This window comes from Haemaphysalis longicornis, unplaced genomic scaffold, assembly GCF_048455015.1.
Source record: "Haemaphysalis longicornis isolate Haplotype H1 unplaced genomic scaffold, Haemaphysalis longicornis Haplotype H1 scaffold_4, whole genome shotgun sequence".
Classification (NCBI taxonomy): domain Eukaryota; kingdom Metazoa; phylum Arthropoda; class Arachnida; order Ixodida; family Ixodidae; genus Haemaphysalis; species Haemaphysalis longicornis.
Window position 1 is genome coordinate 200,960,871 of NW_027526361.1, and position 16,488 is coordinate 200,977,358.

Consider the following 16,488-nt stretch of genomic DNA (forward strand, 5'->3'; position numbering starts at 1 on the left):
GTCGCAAGAGCGGTTATGCTGTTAGGGCTAATTGAAAGCAAGCTGACAGCGGAGTTTTTTCTATAAGCGTGACCCTGTTTTATAGGCCGTGTCCGCCGCTTCGCACGCAGCCTAATAAGCTTCGAGTGCAGAGTCATGTCGGGGACTCCGCGGTTGCGCTGATGTATATACCGGTGACGTAACCCTTCCTCATAACTCTGCACTACCACATTGTACGTCCCACAATTTCATCCACCTTCCCTTTGCTGATGGAGCTGCTGCAGCGAAGCTCTGTACGGGTCACTGCTCGGTATCTCTTTGTGTGGTTGTCCGTCCGAAGACTACACTTTCAGCAAAGCGAAATTTTTTGCTGCTGCTCTGTAGGTTTATATTCGATGCAGTAATGTCGATTAACCCAAACGTGGAACTGGCCTCAAAATGCAATTTACTCGACCATTACGCCGCGTTTCAGTTACTTGCAATAATTAGTTCACAGGGCGTGCCGCAGCGCTACAGAATTCCCTTCTGCTATTAGTACAAGGGTGTCGGCGGAGGGGAAACGGACCGCGCCATGGTATTTTTGCTAGCCCTGCCAAGAGTTATTGAGCTTGAAAATCTAGAAAGATGCAGGATCGGTAAATATAATGAAACCATCGTGTTCTAATATCTGAAATTGTTACGACTGCGGGTGGGTTCGTACGCTCCAAACTGAACCATTTTTGAATTGAGATTCAAAGCACGTTTGTTATTCGCTTCGAAATTGAATTTTCGTTTGTATTGAAGCAACATCTTTGCGCGTTGTTTGACTTAGTTTACGCAGAACACGGTGCCAAGATCAGCGTTACCAAATCACTTTTCGAAACTTGTCACAACAATATGCCGGTGGGTGTGTAAACACAATCATGGGACCTGTAAATTCAGTCAGAACCGCTTATATGCTCCTAAAGATGTCTTCCCAGCCATTACCTGTGTTATGTGTGTAACGCCTCAAGTAACAAAACTTTGTCCGAAGCTGGCTTTTCGACCTTAGGCGGTATCCGCAAGCATACTAGTAAAACAATATCGGCATTTTCCGCGTTTCAGGATCGCACTCACTCAGCTACACTACACTCAGCGATGTAGATACGTGAGATTGCTCAGCGAGAAGAAATGGTACCGCATATAATCACATCATAAAATAATTATATGTGACAACGTACGCTTCTTTTACAGGACTCGCTATCCAATGATGTCCTCAAGTGTGGGTGTCAATTGTGATTTACCCGTAATTAATATTATATTGAAAATTCAGGTCATGTATTAATGAATTCTCTCAGTAACGAGCGTATGCTATCGGAAAACTGATATGCCGGTGTTTCAAGCCGTCCGTATGCCCTAGACGCAGCCAAGAAAGCGCTCTTCTGTACTCGGGGTACAAATTAAGCACAGCAATACAAGTTGCCGCTCCACCTCACGTACGCAGCAGGTTGTCCCTCATCACAGCGCAAAGTGTGCGTTACAGCGAGTATCTTTAGCAAGACAGCAGCTCTTCTATATATTTTCAAGATTTAATCTGCTTATAAATTACTTCAATGACGACAGACAAATCAGGTAAAAGCAGACGATGTCACTCATCAAGCGCAATCTCCTTTCAAGATTTAGCGCCCGTTGACGTCTCTCGTCCGTCGCTTCAGCGGACGGATACACTACATGAACTATTGCTGTTCTTAACTTGCACTCGAGTTTATGCAACGTCATCCTGTCAGAGTGTGAAACCTTAAGGTTATGGTGACAATGCGAAATAATGCCGCGTTAGCTACAAAGTTCGTTGCTAGTGCACAGCTGTGGGATCATCGGAGGGTGACGCTGCAGGTAGGAGCCTTCAAAGCCCGTCATCTGCAAGCATGTACAACCATGCGGCATTTCCTTTGCGTTAGTGCAACCTCTAGCAGTCACTTTCGATGTCACCTTCGCCTAAATTTTAATGCGGGCAGGTAGAATCGCGAGTCTCGAAGAGACGCTTTGCGTGCTTGTGAAAGTTGGATAGTTGGGAAAGTTAGGTAATGAAGCCAACTACACAGGCAAACACCAAAATACCTCCTCCCGAAGTGCGGGTGCGTTTTGCCGAACTACCGTGTAATATTTCCGCAATCAAGAATTATCGAATCAAGGTAGTTAAGAAATCGTAATCATTCGAGGAAAATGGTCATAATGATGAATCGAGCTTTTATGGAGGAAGACTGACAAAAGCAGAAAGCGCCATGACACGAGTGATATGTTGATTCGGAACGCTAAAACAGGATCTCTGCAAAAATGCACTAGCCTTAAGTTTCGCTGTTGAGGTTGATCTATACAGCCATATTTAAAACGTACGAGACACACGCATGTAAAAGGTTAAAAGTTTCCTGATGCCGACTTTGGGTTTCGACAGATTGTGAGGTCAAGTGAGTTTAAGGGTGTAATCTTATATTTATTAAGAATTAAATAACTGCAGTGTAGTTAAAAACTCTTTGGAAGGAAAGCATGAGGCGATCTGATAAAAATAATAAAAATGCAAAGCTATATCAGTATATATTTTATTAAAGCGACCATGAAGGGTTCTAAGATGCATGGACGGCAGTTTAGTACAAGCTGCTTGGCTAATGTTACAAGGTGATTCATATTCTTTTCCAAACAAAATACACGCTTTGCTTTACACTTTGTTGAAGGCACTGTCTAGACACAAAAAGGTTGTGCTGTTTAAAAAATAAAACAAAAAAAAGCAGTTTTACCAAAACATACCTTATTATAAATATTTTGGCTTACGATTGGTTATGAATGTGCCAGTTGCTGCGTAGAGCTTTCGTTTGACTTTTGGTGGAACTAAAATACGTGCTTCCATGTTTTTTCACTGTTACAGGCCAAGCCGTATGACTTTGATCCAGAAAGATAGTTGGCGCCCCAACGGTAAGGATTGCACTACCCTTCAATCAATCTTCGCTCAGCGACCGAGTGAAATGAGAACTCCGGGGTGACGAATCCTAGAAAGACTATATAGAGCAGCGTAAAAGAGACGTAAATTGGTTTCTGCTGTCCTGGAAGTAAGAAATAAATCTTAGTAGTGTGGGTAAACTTTCCTCAGCGTATTTGGTTGGCCCTGAATTGGAACACATTGAAGCATCAGCGAGACTGGGCTGTGTGATCGTTTCTTCAGCGATAATTGCAAAATTATTTCACCAAGTAACGTCCCAACAATTTGTTGAAGTAATTTGCGTCACTGGCACACCTGGGTGGCAAAATTGGTTTTTGAAGATCAAGTTAAAAAAAGTAATGTAAGCACTGACAACACTATTAATGCTACAGTAGGCGCAAGAAAGCGACCAATTTTTTATTGAGATGTATCACCAATGCGATACGCACTAAAATGTTCGAACAATAATCATTCCAGCCAACAGAAGCACCGGTAAACATTGGTGCTTTGTATTACAAAAAAATACAGAAAATGCAATAAAGCAATGTAAAATGCGCACAAGACTATTTTTATACAGCACATGAAAAGATAAAACATAATGATAAGGGAAGTAACCCTCATAACAAGAGACAGAACCTTAAACAAGCCATCCTGATGCGTTGCTATCGGTCTGCACGCTTACTGGCACTCGGAGACTTCGCCCACTCTAGAGCGTTTTTGAAGGAACTTGTAGTTGTTATGGAGCCACACCTTAGGTTTCTGGGAACATTCCGCGGCCGCAGTGTTCCTTTTATTTTGTGTGAAATGCCTTTGAAAAATTTTCATCACACGCCCTCAAACTTTTCTTAAGGCACTTCCCTCGAAAGCACCTGAAATTTTCTTTTAATATAGTGGTTCCATACACCGTTGTTTCTTTTGCCCGAAATCATTTTTTTCACTGGTATGGTGGTTTTATATTTCATGATGAAATGGAAGTATTGCTTCAACTTATTTAGCGTTTTAGTTAAAAATTCAATTTTCTACTGCTGCGGTTCAGATTGAAAATGTGGGGTCAGCCAATGTTTATAAACATGTGCTGACGATTCATGAAAGACGCTTCATGACGCTTCATGAAAAATGTGAATCTAGTGCAGGCTTGGTTTTAAACGGTCGTTTAAACTTTTGAACCAATGAAAACTTCTACCTCGTTGAAAGCCGAGTCTCGAAGCTGCTGGTGTTGCGTGCATGCGCTGAATTTTATTCCTCGAAAACCACCGAACAGACCCATATTGTTGGGAGAAATATTCTGGTTTTTTAACGACTGTTGACGATTCTAGGCTTTTCTGGCCTTTGAACTTCGTAAAGAAAAGCCAAAGCGTACGGTTCCAACAAACAGACGGCAATAATTCCCGCATGCGGAAGCCTGACGTCATGACTGACGCGACCCGAGTACTCTGACAGCATTAGTTTCTCGGGGCTTTGGAAAGGACCGAGGACGTGTCTGCAGGCTCCTTTGCTGCACCAAACAGCATGTAGTAGAAACAAAATATCGCAATAAGAGGACTATTAGAGTGGCAATCGTTATTTTTTTGTGTTTTGCAGAGCCGGCCATCTTTTGGACGATTAAAAAAGGCGAAAGGCGGATTTTAGTGTGATAGGGAAAAGTAAAATAAGTGTGTATTTTGTATGGACAAACGCAACTCACCGGTCACGGAACACTGAATATAGGGAAACGCCTTTTAACCCTGCGCTAAAACTGTAACTAAACCAAATTTAAATACCTTTAGTTGTAGTCGGCTTACGTTCATCAGCGATTTCATGTTTTATACAATACTGTTACACCAATCACCGTATGTCCTGTGCGGTGCTATGAAAGAGTGCAGAGTAAAAATTATTATGATAGTGTTTTATCAATTACTAAATGCGATAAAGTAGTGGCAGGAGAATAAGCATTGAGATGCTGGGGAAGTTGTACAACTGGACTGTCTTTGAATTGAAAGCTCTCTAATTCAGCTTTCCTTCCAGAATTTTCGCAAATATGCAGTTTCAAAAATACGTCGAGTCTAGGAGACAGTTTAAGCGTCACTCTAACGATGCACGTAACGATGCGCGTGACAGTGTATGGAGCAGCAAATTCTTGGTCTTTCTCAAAGGTACGCTCCAAGCATTAACAAGCGTGAACTATGCGCCCGAACTAGGTGCGAGTGCGCGTAGGCAACTGGAATTTGACGCGGCAGTGAGACTTATTTCCTAAAGACACTCTTCACGGAGCTTGGACACTGTAGGGCGAATTTAACGTGACTTGTGTCCTCAGAGTGGGGAATTTCTCGCGGTCGACTGTCACCGACCGTACGCACCTGCAACAAAAGCAAGAACGTACGCAATTCTTTGTGTCAAAATCGTTGCAGACAGGCTAGAAAAGGCAATGTGAAGGAAGAAAAATCTCGCCACTCGTGCGTCCAAACTCGTGTTACTACCGGCTTTTTTAACTGGAAACAAACCTCGTGGCTTTATTACTGTTGCAAGCAAAGCTGTCATAATAGGAGGATGATTTGAGGGGGCGGGCGTATCGGCGTGGGTGTGTATGTCTGGCGCTTGAGACTCCATATCGGAGATGATTACATTATAGATTTTTCAGATCCAATCTGCCCCGTATAGTCTAATTGAAATAGAAAGAAGAACTGGATTGCGACAGGTAAATAAGCGTATTGGAACAAGATAAGAAGAAATGCGGGGTGGTGGTAATGCGGAACGAGATCACTAAACGTATTCTTATTAATGTTACGGAAGATGTGCCAAGTTAGTATGACAAGGGCACCAGAGTTTCTTAGTACTGGTGACGTGTTAAAAAGAAAGACAAAATAAAGGTGTTGCTCATTCGAAAGGTCTCCTCGCTAGAATAATCATCATACTACTCGTCGCGCATAACTATGAAATGATTGATATGGCCAGGAAAACAAAAAAGTTGTTTTAGCTGCATTGTAATTATAGCACAACACAGAACACTTGTGCGACTGCCTGAAGCTGACAAAATCAAACGCGCACAAGAGCAAATACAAGTTTAGAAACTAGACATCCGTGATTAGAACTTACCGGGTATCTTTTTTAAACAATCACAGTTGAGGCTAAATATTTGTAGCTCTGAACAAACATACAAACGTGTACGTAGCTCTACTGCGTACGAAAATACCGCCGGCTGATACTGCGAAACCTCGCCGTCGTGCACGCAATTTTCAACCCCTTCGGTTTTGGGGGCCAGAGAACTGGGCCTTGCCATTATAGTTCTGCAGCAATTGTTGTTAATCTGTACGCCCAAAAATAACTGGTTTTGCCGAACAGCGACCTGCTTTGCGTCCAGAACATGTCGCATTTTTTGCAGAAAGCAGAGAACTTGCGCCATCGGTATGTATGACGGGACAACCGCCCCGGTGGCACAGTGGCTAAGGCGTTGAGGTGCTCAGCCCAAGGACGTGGGTTGAATCGCGGCCGCTGTGCCTGCTTTTCTAATAAAGGCCAAAGGCAAAAACGCCGGTGGGTCGAGGTGTCAGCACACGTTAAACGTACCCAGCTGGCCAAAATTGATCCGGAGACCTCCACTACAGCGCGCCTCATATCCCTGGTGTAGCTTCGGTGCGTTAAACCCCACAATCAATCAATACTCTCAGACATGACGCGTGCGCGTTGGCATAGCCGACATTGTCTTTTGCATGACCCTGCTTTTCGTGCAATGCTCAAGGCTTCACAAAACAATATTATGAAACTTAACGAAATATGGCACGCACAAGCGAAGAAGTATGTGGTCATTTGCCGTTACAAAGCTGCGACGTCTTGATACATGCACAAAAAGTGTTGACACATCGGCCTTCGCCCATTGTGGATTAGTCGTTCGTTCTTTACACTCCTGGTTTGAAACTCAAGCAACTGGTGCTTTTTTCATGAAAGGTTATATTCGGCTTTAATCGTCAAATTCATGGCAAAGGTACAGGGCGCGAGCTGTGTGGTCCAGACAAGAAGAATCGATGACGAGGCGTGTAGCAAATATTTTTGTAAAAGGTTTGATGCTTCAGAGAGCAACCGTACTGACTGTTTGCCTAAGCACTTATTATTATATCGATTCGCATACCAGCAAGCATGGGACGAAGCCAGAAAAATGAAATTTTCCATTCTTTATTTTTAACTTTTTTAGTCAATAAAACATCATTTTCGCCTGAACGAGCGCTGCAGGTACTAAAACAATTACATCATTTGAGTAAAACACAGCCGTGTGTTGGCTTCAAGGCATATGTATACTGGGCGTCAGTATGAAAACATTGCTAGAAAAGTGTTCAGAAATTGTTAAGCGCGAAGTACTTTACTTTAGAACCTTTATCTGGCTATACCGATAGTTCACGATTACCGGGAGTCGACACACACTACGGTGGATTCGTTCAATCTTGATCTGTTCTAGTAATTTATCGACTTATGATTTTTTTTCATCGAACACGTTTTCTGAAATCCGCGTCCTCGGGCTCAGCGGCGCAACACCTTACCAACTGATCCCCCCGGCGTGCTTTCCACAGGAATTAATGCCGGAATCAGCACTACGTCACCTAACTAAAACAGATTGCAAATTATTAACGCCAGCTTCTCAGAAATTATGGAAGGCGTTGATTATTAGATAAACCGAACTAAAATAAAAGCGAGTATTTATGTATCCAATCACAATAATTTCACACAACTTTTCAATGTACCGCTGGTACTGTGTGCGCTGCATCCTCCAGTTGGCGAACGACGGAGGGCTCTACGCGGCCAAAGTAAAAATTACTCTAAAATAGAAAAAAAATTGATGCCAGCCCACGGTGTGAGGGTTGTTTGACTGCGAAGCTGTAAACGACCCCCACAACGATTACCCATGAGGCGTCATTGAAGTCAAACACGTGGCTCTACAAAAAGTGGCACTAGGGAGTTTGACAGCCGTTACCTGGGATTCACCGGGGCGGCATCCCGAACGCACAGCGTCGGCAAGAGAACAAGGGGTAGGACCACTTTTCGAAGGATAGCGAGGAGGGGGGCACGCGCGGCTATCGCAACATCTCTCTCACTGCCTTGCCATCGCTCTTGATTCATTTGTGGCGTTCTAAAAGCACCCTGCCCTCCCGAGACGTTGAATACAAACCACTGTTTGTCTCCCTGTATTCACGTGTGGGTGTAGCTTAGCCGGCAAGAAGACAGGCTCAGGCTCCGCTTTTCCATTCGGGTGCAGGCTCGATCCGCGGCGGTGCCAGTATATGTTTCTGTAGCCTGGGTGCAACTAGTAGCCTGTAGTAGCCTGGGCAGCTTCTTTGTGTAGCCAGTAGTAGCCTGGGAGTTTCCTGTTACGCGGACACGAAATTTGTTTTGGCTCTTTACTGCCTCGCCGTAAAATTCATTAACCACTTCCAGCAATAAAAACGCTTAACCAAGAGAAGAACAGGGAAGAAGAAACGTAAAGACTCGTTCAGCCACTGATCATGGCCCGGATATTACAGAGGATAGCGTACTAGAAATTTACCCGTGCCCAATAAAATAAAATAAACTACATCATCAGGGCAGCATATAAGGCAGTCCTCAACGTCGCAATTTCGTCCGTGAGACAAACTGATATCCAGTGTACCAGCAAGGCAACAAAATGAAAAAAAAAGAGACGGGTCTAGAAGAAGGGGAAGTCAATTAAGTCGATAGATAGTTGAAACAACATGATTCGGAGGCAAACAATGGTGTCGCGAGGCGCAGGACAGGAGTGTGAAGGTCAGTGAAAGAGGCCTTTGTGATGCAAGAAATGTAAATAGCATGTTGATGATGACGACGATGAACAGAACATTAAATTGTGTCTTTATAACTCTTTTGAAGATATCAGAAAAACCACTGTCAAGCGCCAAGAGAGCGGCTGGAAAACAAAACGGGGACGGCCCATCGTATAAAACCCAGGCACTTCCTCTGAAGAGAAACGACTGCATGGCATGATAGACACATAACCAATTCAGCGATCTGCATAAAAACTCCCCTCATCTAAAAACACGTTTCCAGAGCTACACAAGATCAGATGACATGGCATGATCGATTTAATTTGAGGAAAGTTTCAAAATCATGAAACCACAGTATACAGCAACTCTGGCATGCACGAAAGTACGATGCAGCAGTGGTCGTAGTTGAATACTTATTCTTTGTGACTGCATGCCCCTTTCATGTTCACGAACTAAGAAATAGAAGTTGGAGGGATCCTCCTGGGAATCCGAGAAGCGGAAGGACTGAATAGATGCGTAAATATAATTACACTCTCAAAGTACATTAGACTGCTTTCTCCAGACAGAATGCCTTACCGCTTCGGTAAGATACTGCCGTCCACAATCCATAACGTTATTGACGTCACCTGGAAAACCGGACACAAGGGTCCGGAAGAGAACAAGGCACCGACCAAGAGGCACTGGAATTGACATGCCGTGTTCCTTGCAAAAACGATTATCGCACTCTACTCTAAGAGAAACGCTAAGCCTATGTTGCTATCCTACGCCTCGGAACACGATTTTTTATTGTGCTATAACGTGGCCTCAGTGCCGAAACATCGCAAACTCTGTGAAGGAGGAACCTGCACAAGTATCTACAAATCGATGGTGACCAAGATGTTTGGTGGGAACATCACACTTAAACTTAAAACTCTGCAAAATCAGGAAAACACCCATCCTCTTATACCTAACCTGGCAATGCCCAATATTGTAATCAGGGGAGAACAACACAAGTACTGTATATTTAACTAGTTCCGAGACGGGGGGCAGCTTTGACCAGCTTGTTACCTCAAGATGAAGCACCCTACACTTTAGGTTCCACTTTTAAGCTCCCCACATTTACCCCTTTTACCCAATCTTTACCCCCTTTTCCTAAGCCCCAACTTATTCTTTCGTTACAAAGGTCTTTACACTCTCCCTACCCTTCTTCGCCAAACGCAAAAGTATTTAGCTTGGCTCAGACAAAAGAGAATAAGCACTTAGGAACATTGACACTGACACCTCTCTCAAACTGACATAAACCCAGCACCAGCGACCGTTCACGGTCACATCTTACGCCACGAAGCGAGGAAAGCATTTTTCTTTATTGGACCACGGCGATTAGCAATACTCGCTGCTAGTCTTTCTCTCTTCTCTGAGCTTCAGTATTCATGAACCATATATCGTAAATAAATAAACTGCGTTTGAAAACGCTCCCTAGGAATGGAATCACCGCTACCGCGGCGTACATCTTAGCCCCAGTTGTATATGTCACCTGCGACTTTTTCCAATTGCATGCAACTCCCAAATCGACTTGGGTTTGAACTTACGTAGTGCATTATTCGCCGAACAGGACGAATGGCGTGTTTTTACCTACCCATCCGGGATGTGCTAAGTATTTATGAAAGGAAAAAAAAAAACAAAGGTGCAGTCCAGGCTTGGCTGTCATTACCTAGAGCAGCTACCATCTTAGCTGATGCATGGGAAGGTAATACTGCGGTCGCACTAGGGCTGTTCGCTTTTGATGTGCTTCCAACCGAATGAAGCAAAGAAAATAAATGTGGTAGAGAATATACACATAGCCTACCCAGTCCAGATTTGCAGACTAACTTCCTATAGCCCCACAGAACTTATTCCTTTTGAGGAATCGTGAGAGTGCCCAAGAGACCACAGAGCTTGTGAACGTAAAGGCTATACTTGTAAAAAATCGTTCCGTACAATTATCGTTCGAGTAGTTTATGCATGACCGCTTTCTCAATGCACCGATGTTTTATTCTTTTCAAGAACGTGCCTGTAATACAAGTTGGCGAAGCACTGATGATTTCAAGCGCATGTTCTGTCGACTTTTTAAAAACACAAATTCACCTGAGCATGCAGAGTGAAACGTCCTCGCAGCGTGGGCACAGATTCACCCATTCATTTTTGTGTAAACCAGGATACGGAAGGCTTAGGCTGTGAGGAATTCACTTATTTTCGAATGGCAGCACACTCCTGACTGATATTGGAGATACACAAATTACTTATTTTACAATTTATTGTGTCTATCGTTGGGGAAACTGTTGTGAAGGTTGTTTCAATACAGTTACTGGAAAACATCCGCTGTGGTGGCTTCTGGTCAGAAACTTACAATTAATATGCAAAATAGCGTCAGGCTTGCTTTGCCAGAAACTTTTGAAAGGGAGAATCAATCCGACGCTTGCATTAGTGGCATTCGCCAAAGTTAATTGGGTATACTTGCGATGAGCAGATGTTCTCTGGAGAGTCGGAAATAAACTGCGACTGATTGTAACATACACTCCCACTTAGTCGAAACAAACCTGTTGGAAGACGCTGCCCAGCGAGTCTTCATTACGAGATAGAGACAGTATAGGACGTGCATAATTAAAACCATCCACGGAGAAACCGCTGAATATTATTTTGTTTGGATGGCAGGGAAGCTGGATATTGTAACTCGTTTCTAATTACAGTCCGTTGCTGAGTACGAATGGCTTTGCCTATAATTTGGCAATGTTTGTTGTTACTCCAGAAAAAAACTCAGTTGCAATGTAGCGGTTGAGTAGTGTGCAGTGGTGCACGTGCTACGCTGTTTGCTTCAAGCTAAATCTTTACTTGCCAATTAACTGTGATACCGAGTGTGGAGCATTTGTTTTTTGTTTTCTGCATGTTGCCCAGGTTTTATGCGCCATATTCAGAACCACCATCCCTCTAAGTCCGGAATAAAATACCCTTTTTAAATGCGGCTGCAAACGTTAAACAGGCATAATACTGCTTTCATTCTGCCGCAGGCTCAGGAATCGTGTAATTATTCCAACGCCGAAAGGGGCATTGGCAACAGTTATTTCATGTGGGATACGGGACCTGCGCACCGTGTGACTCAGGTGAAGTCGCCTTCCGATGCTCAATGTGCCCGCAAAATGCAATGAATCAAATAACACCATAACACGCTATTTTAACGCAAGATGTTCCAAGGTTGACAGTTAAAAGTTTTGTAATTGCAGTGGCGTTAAGTTTCACAATGTCCTTCTATGCGGCTGGTCTGGTAGGACGCGTACGCTTACGATGAGCTGGGCTCCAAACCGAAACAAAATAAAATGTCCCAGTGCGTGCTGAAGTTTGAACAGGGCACGTGATTAGTAGAATACGACATCTAGTGCCGTTTCTGCGCGACCAGTGTTAATGCGGTTTGTCTTGTGAAACACGCTGTAGATTTTGTGCGTGGATTCGAGTCACGAAGCATTGAGATTGCACAGGGGATTGGCGCGCACGGACAACCCGTGACGTTACCATCACCCGGCCCACATGCAGATTGTCTAGTCTACCCGGAAGGGGGTGCGGTGTAATTTCACTGACAAGTGGTTAAAGTTGACGATTATCAGTATGTCACATCATTCGAATATCCTTTTAGGAATGGTCATCTTTTGCGTGCTAAAATCCGCCTAATCATGGTGCGATTGTCGATAGCTACTCTACCTTGGGAGAGACGGGCGCAGGCTGATAGTGTAGACATTGGGCAATTGTTCCGTTCTTGAGTATAAGGAGCACTCAGCTTTAATATTCTGACGCGTGTGTCTTTAATCAACCACAATTATCCTTAAAGTTATTAGAGTCATTGCAAAATTTCGGATGTATACTATGCGTTAGGCTGTGTGCAGATTACCGACGCAATGCCATATCGGTATCTATGAAAGCAAAAAAACGGCGTGTCACGCAATTCGGTTGGAGAGACGCGAAATGACGTCATTCTTTTAAGAGTCCACGACGGTTGCGGCAATGGTCTGAGCCCGGCGTTTGCATACAACTTTTGCATATTGCATGTAATTTTGCACACAAGAAATCCGGACGAAGTTTGCATAATAGATATCTTTGTAACCGATTATATGATAGATTAAAGAAAAATGTATTACATTATAGAATAGGTTACACTAGAAACAATAAGTATTATAACGAGGTGGGGACTTTGGCCCACCAACATATCGCCTCAGCCCAAATACCGATGAATAAGCAGCTGTGGGTGGTGCACCGCCTGCGCCTGGTTCTGCCTCATCCCCGACATCGTGCAGTGTAAATACATCGCTCAATATTTACCGAGGCTTCTGTCAAATGGTCCTGCCGCCACGTAAGAATATATTTCCCCAGGTTTAGTTTGTGCCGTTTGCGTTATTTCGAATGCGTGACCTGGTTAAAACAAAAGCTCGAAGGGCATGCTTCCGTCATGACAGCAGGTTGATTTTTAGCAGGCAAATGTAGACATGTACTTCAATTCGCTTTTAATCAGCGTTTCTAATAATGTGCCAGATGGTCCTTTTCTTCTAAAGTAGTGGAGTGCATAAAATGAAAAAAATAGGCGATGTGGGTAAGATCCGGCGACAGTGTTTTCTTTGCACAAAATGGCGTTTCCAATCTCTCTGTGGACGTAGTAGCAAGACTAGTGTTACCAGATAAGGTGTCAGACTACCGGCAATGAGGTGGGCAAGTCAGCAATCGCTGCCATTTTGGAGTTTATCAGTGTTGCAAGATTGCCGCTTCTGCGGCATCGCCGCTAACTTTGACCCGGGCGTTTGTTACAACACTGCCGGATATGCAGCAAAAGGGCACCTTCGGGAACACTTCTGCTGCTCAAATGCAGCTACATGCTTCATCATTTGCTTCGCGTTCCGAACGACGCCGAAACGCGAAGCAAAGGATGACCATAGCTGCCGGACTGAACAATGACCAAAGTATAACCAAAGCTGAACGACCAAAGCTCATTGACTAAAACGCATCAACAAAAAAATGGCGGTGCCTGTCTGGTGCTTTTCTTTGTGGTCCTGTTTTAACGAGCTTTTGCAACCATGTCGCAATATCAAGTCGCCAACTCTCCATCCTGCCAATGAACCATCACAGTGTACACAAATGTGACGTGATGAGAACTGACCAATTAACACTGCCGCAGCACGGAACAATAGGAGAAGAGAGTGCCGATACTTTGAAACCTTATATAGTGACACTAGTCAAGACATTGCTCGTCAATAAAAGCGTAGGGGCTCGTGGAATGTTATTTCGGGTACTAATAGGAGAGTGACTCGTAGATATATTTCACAACAACGTGTAATAAAAATTACTACGTAATATTATTTCACCACCTCGAAAGGTAACCCTCTCTATTAAATACCGCAAGCGCAGATTCGTGATAGAGGGGACGGGGTGGTAAAGTGGTTATGATTTGCGTCTGAGAACAAGTGTGGACTCCGACCGCGCACTTCCTCACATAATCGTTTGGTGGTTCTGATGAGTACCAATGGAGCCCATGCGAACAAGCATGCATGAATTCTGACAGGTACATACGTTTTATGGTTGGATCGGTATGGGCTTGTAGGAAGCAGACTCGGCTGGTGTGCTGATGAGACTTCCTACATTTATTTATATCACGTAGGCGCGGCCAGAAGTGGGAGCGGTGAAGACCAGCTACCGCCCAGGTGCGCAGTCGTGTTCCATCTCTCCTGTGCCGCGCGTCACTGCTCACCCTGGCCAGGCACCGCTGATGATTACGATGACGATGGCGTCACCACAGGGCTCACCCCCCTAGCGCGCAGCGCGTTGAGAAGACGAATGAATGACGTATGTCATGCGCAAAAAAAAACAATTATGTATAGTTATGTACAGCACGAGCACGACCAGGTGTGTCCGCGTTCCATGTCCTTAGCTGGTTGTGATCAGTTCCGTGAGAGCGTACGGTGAGTAGAAGCCGTCGGGTGGTCTTCGCTGGGAGTGGCAGAGGGGACGAAAGAGCGGAAGGTTTTTAAGTCCCGCAGTGAGAGAAGCTAGGACTGCGGCCACGGTGTAGACGAATGGCGATGGTCCGAGAATTGGCTCTCTACGAGCAGCATCGTGCGATGTGTGCACATCGTCGTTCGGCTGCCGGTTCGAGGAGGCTGATTTTCTTGACGTGGAAGTTTCGAGCGCGATTCCGGGTGCAGCATGGTTCCGCAGGTTCGTAGTGCGTCCGTGGTAAGATACCTCTGCTGAGCGCGACTACAACAAGGCACGCGAGTGCTGGAGCGCCGAAGAATATTTGCACGAAACCGGATCTGCCGTCCATCAGGCACGTGCCAATGGCGTTGGTCAAGACGCCATTGACGGCTTGGGCGTGTGCACTGAAGGAGCCCCAGAGACGAAACTCGCTTCGGCGACTGTTGCTTAGGGCATCGTTCGCGATGTCGGCGGCGCCGAATAACAGTGTTTGTCTGGTCGGGAGATTGTGTGGCCGTGGTCTGGTGATCCAAGTCGCGAGCGATAGCCCGGTTTTGCGGCGTTGGGTCCTTGGGTGTGCTGTCAACGTGCTCTTGTGCATAGATTTTTGGGCGTTGCGCTGGTAGCCGGAGGGACGGGATGGCGTCGCCACTGGTGGCAGTTTCACGTCCTTGAGAATTCAGGCAAACTGTTGACTGCAGCAGGACGGGAGACGTGAGCTCATCGGGGTTGGCGTGGGGTGCAACGACGTGCGTCTCCCGTGAGTCACGCTGCGACGGCAGTGACGCCGGGCAGTCTGTCAACTTTGCGGGGCATATGACGAGTGATAGTGGCGTAGCGAGCGGTGAGGGTGGAAAGGATTTGGTGGTAACACCACAAACGCACTCACTAGAGCCCTTGCATGAGGCGGTAGAAGCAGCCGAGGCGGGCTCTGGCTGCTAGGCGTCCGCGATGTCGTCGGCTGCAAGGCATGTCAATGAAATTGCGGCTGCCGCGCTGCAGATTGCGTCTAGGACACCGACACTAGTGGCTGCGGACGACGGCGATGGCGCAGAGGGCACAATGTGCGGCTGCGGAGCGTGCGCAGAGCGTGCGTGCACCTCTTCTGCTGCAGACCGGAACAGGTTGTCCGTGAGGCCGTAGGGCGCGAGCACGGCAGCGCGAAGGTCGTCGTAGGGGGTGGCGCTGGGCGGTGGTAGGGCGAGGACACAGCGGAGGTCCAGCGGAAGCGTCTCCCAGAGGATGGAGTGCTTCAGAGGCTGTATGCTCACGTGGGTGAGCCAGAGGGTAGCCTCAAACTTGAAGAACCATCCTCTGAGGTTCCGTGGCTCGAATGCTGGTAGCGGCGGGTTCCCCCACGTCGCCAATTCGGTGTGCCGCTGGACGGGTATAAGGCGCGGAACTCCCGGGTCACCACTTGTAGAAAGCTGACTCGGCTGGTGTGCTTATGAGACTTCCTACATTTATTTAGGTCACGTAGGCCCGGCCAGAAGTGGGAGCGGCGGAGACCAGCTACTCCCAGGTGGACAGTCGTATTTTATCTCTCCTGTGCCGCGTGTCACTCTCACCCTGGCCATGCACCGCTGATGATGATTGTGGCGCTGATGATTGCGATGACGATAGTGTCGCCACAGGCTCTAATATTTCGGGCACGAAACAGCAGGATAAAAGCGGGGGTCTAATCGTTATCTAGGTTTTGCCTATCGTTCCTGAGTTATTAAAAAGGTGACTTTTATTGCAGAATGTAATATATGCCTTTCACCCAATAAAAAGGAATCCTACATGTACGAACCTTCTCGAAGAGCCGCTTCAGCCTGAGCTCCATTGCGCCGACCAAGCCTTCGCGGTGGCCTACAAGCTATTCCTAAGTGG

The 16,488-nt window shown here is 45.7% G+C and overlaps 1 protein-coding gene across 5 annotated transcripts in view; it reads left to right on the top strand.

Moving 5' to 3' along the window:
• LOC144179609 (sex peptide receptor-like) overlaps window positions 1–16,488 on the top strand; it is a 429,469-nt gene that overhangs the window by 328,741 nt on the left and 84,240 nt on the right. For all 5 annotated transcript variants that reach the window (XM_077708023.1, XM_077708025.1, XM_077708022.1 and 2 more), the window contains one exon: window positions 2,858–2,904. The gene's annotated coding sequence lies outside the window, so the exon portion shown is untranslated. The remainder of the gene's footprint in view (window positions 1–2,857; window positions 2,905–16,488) is intronic.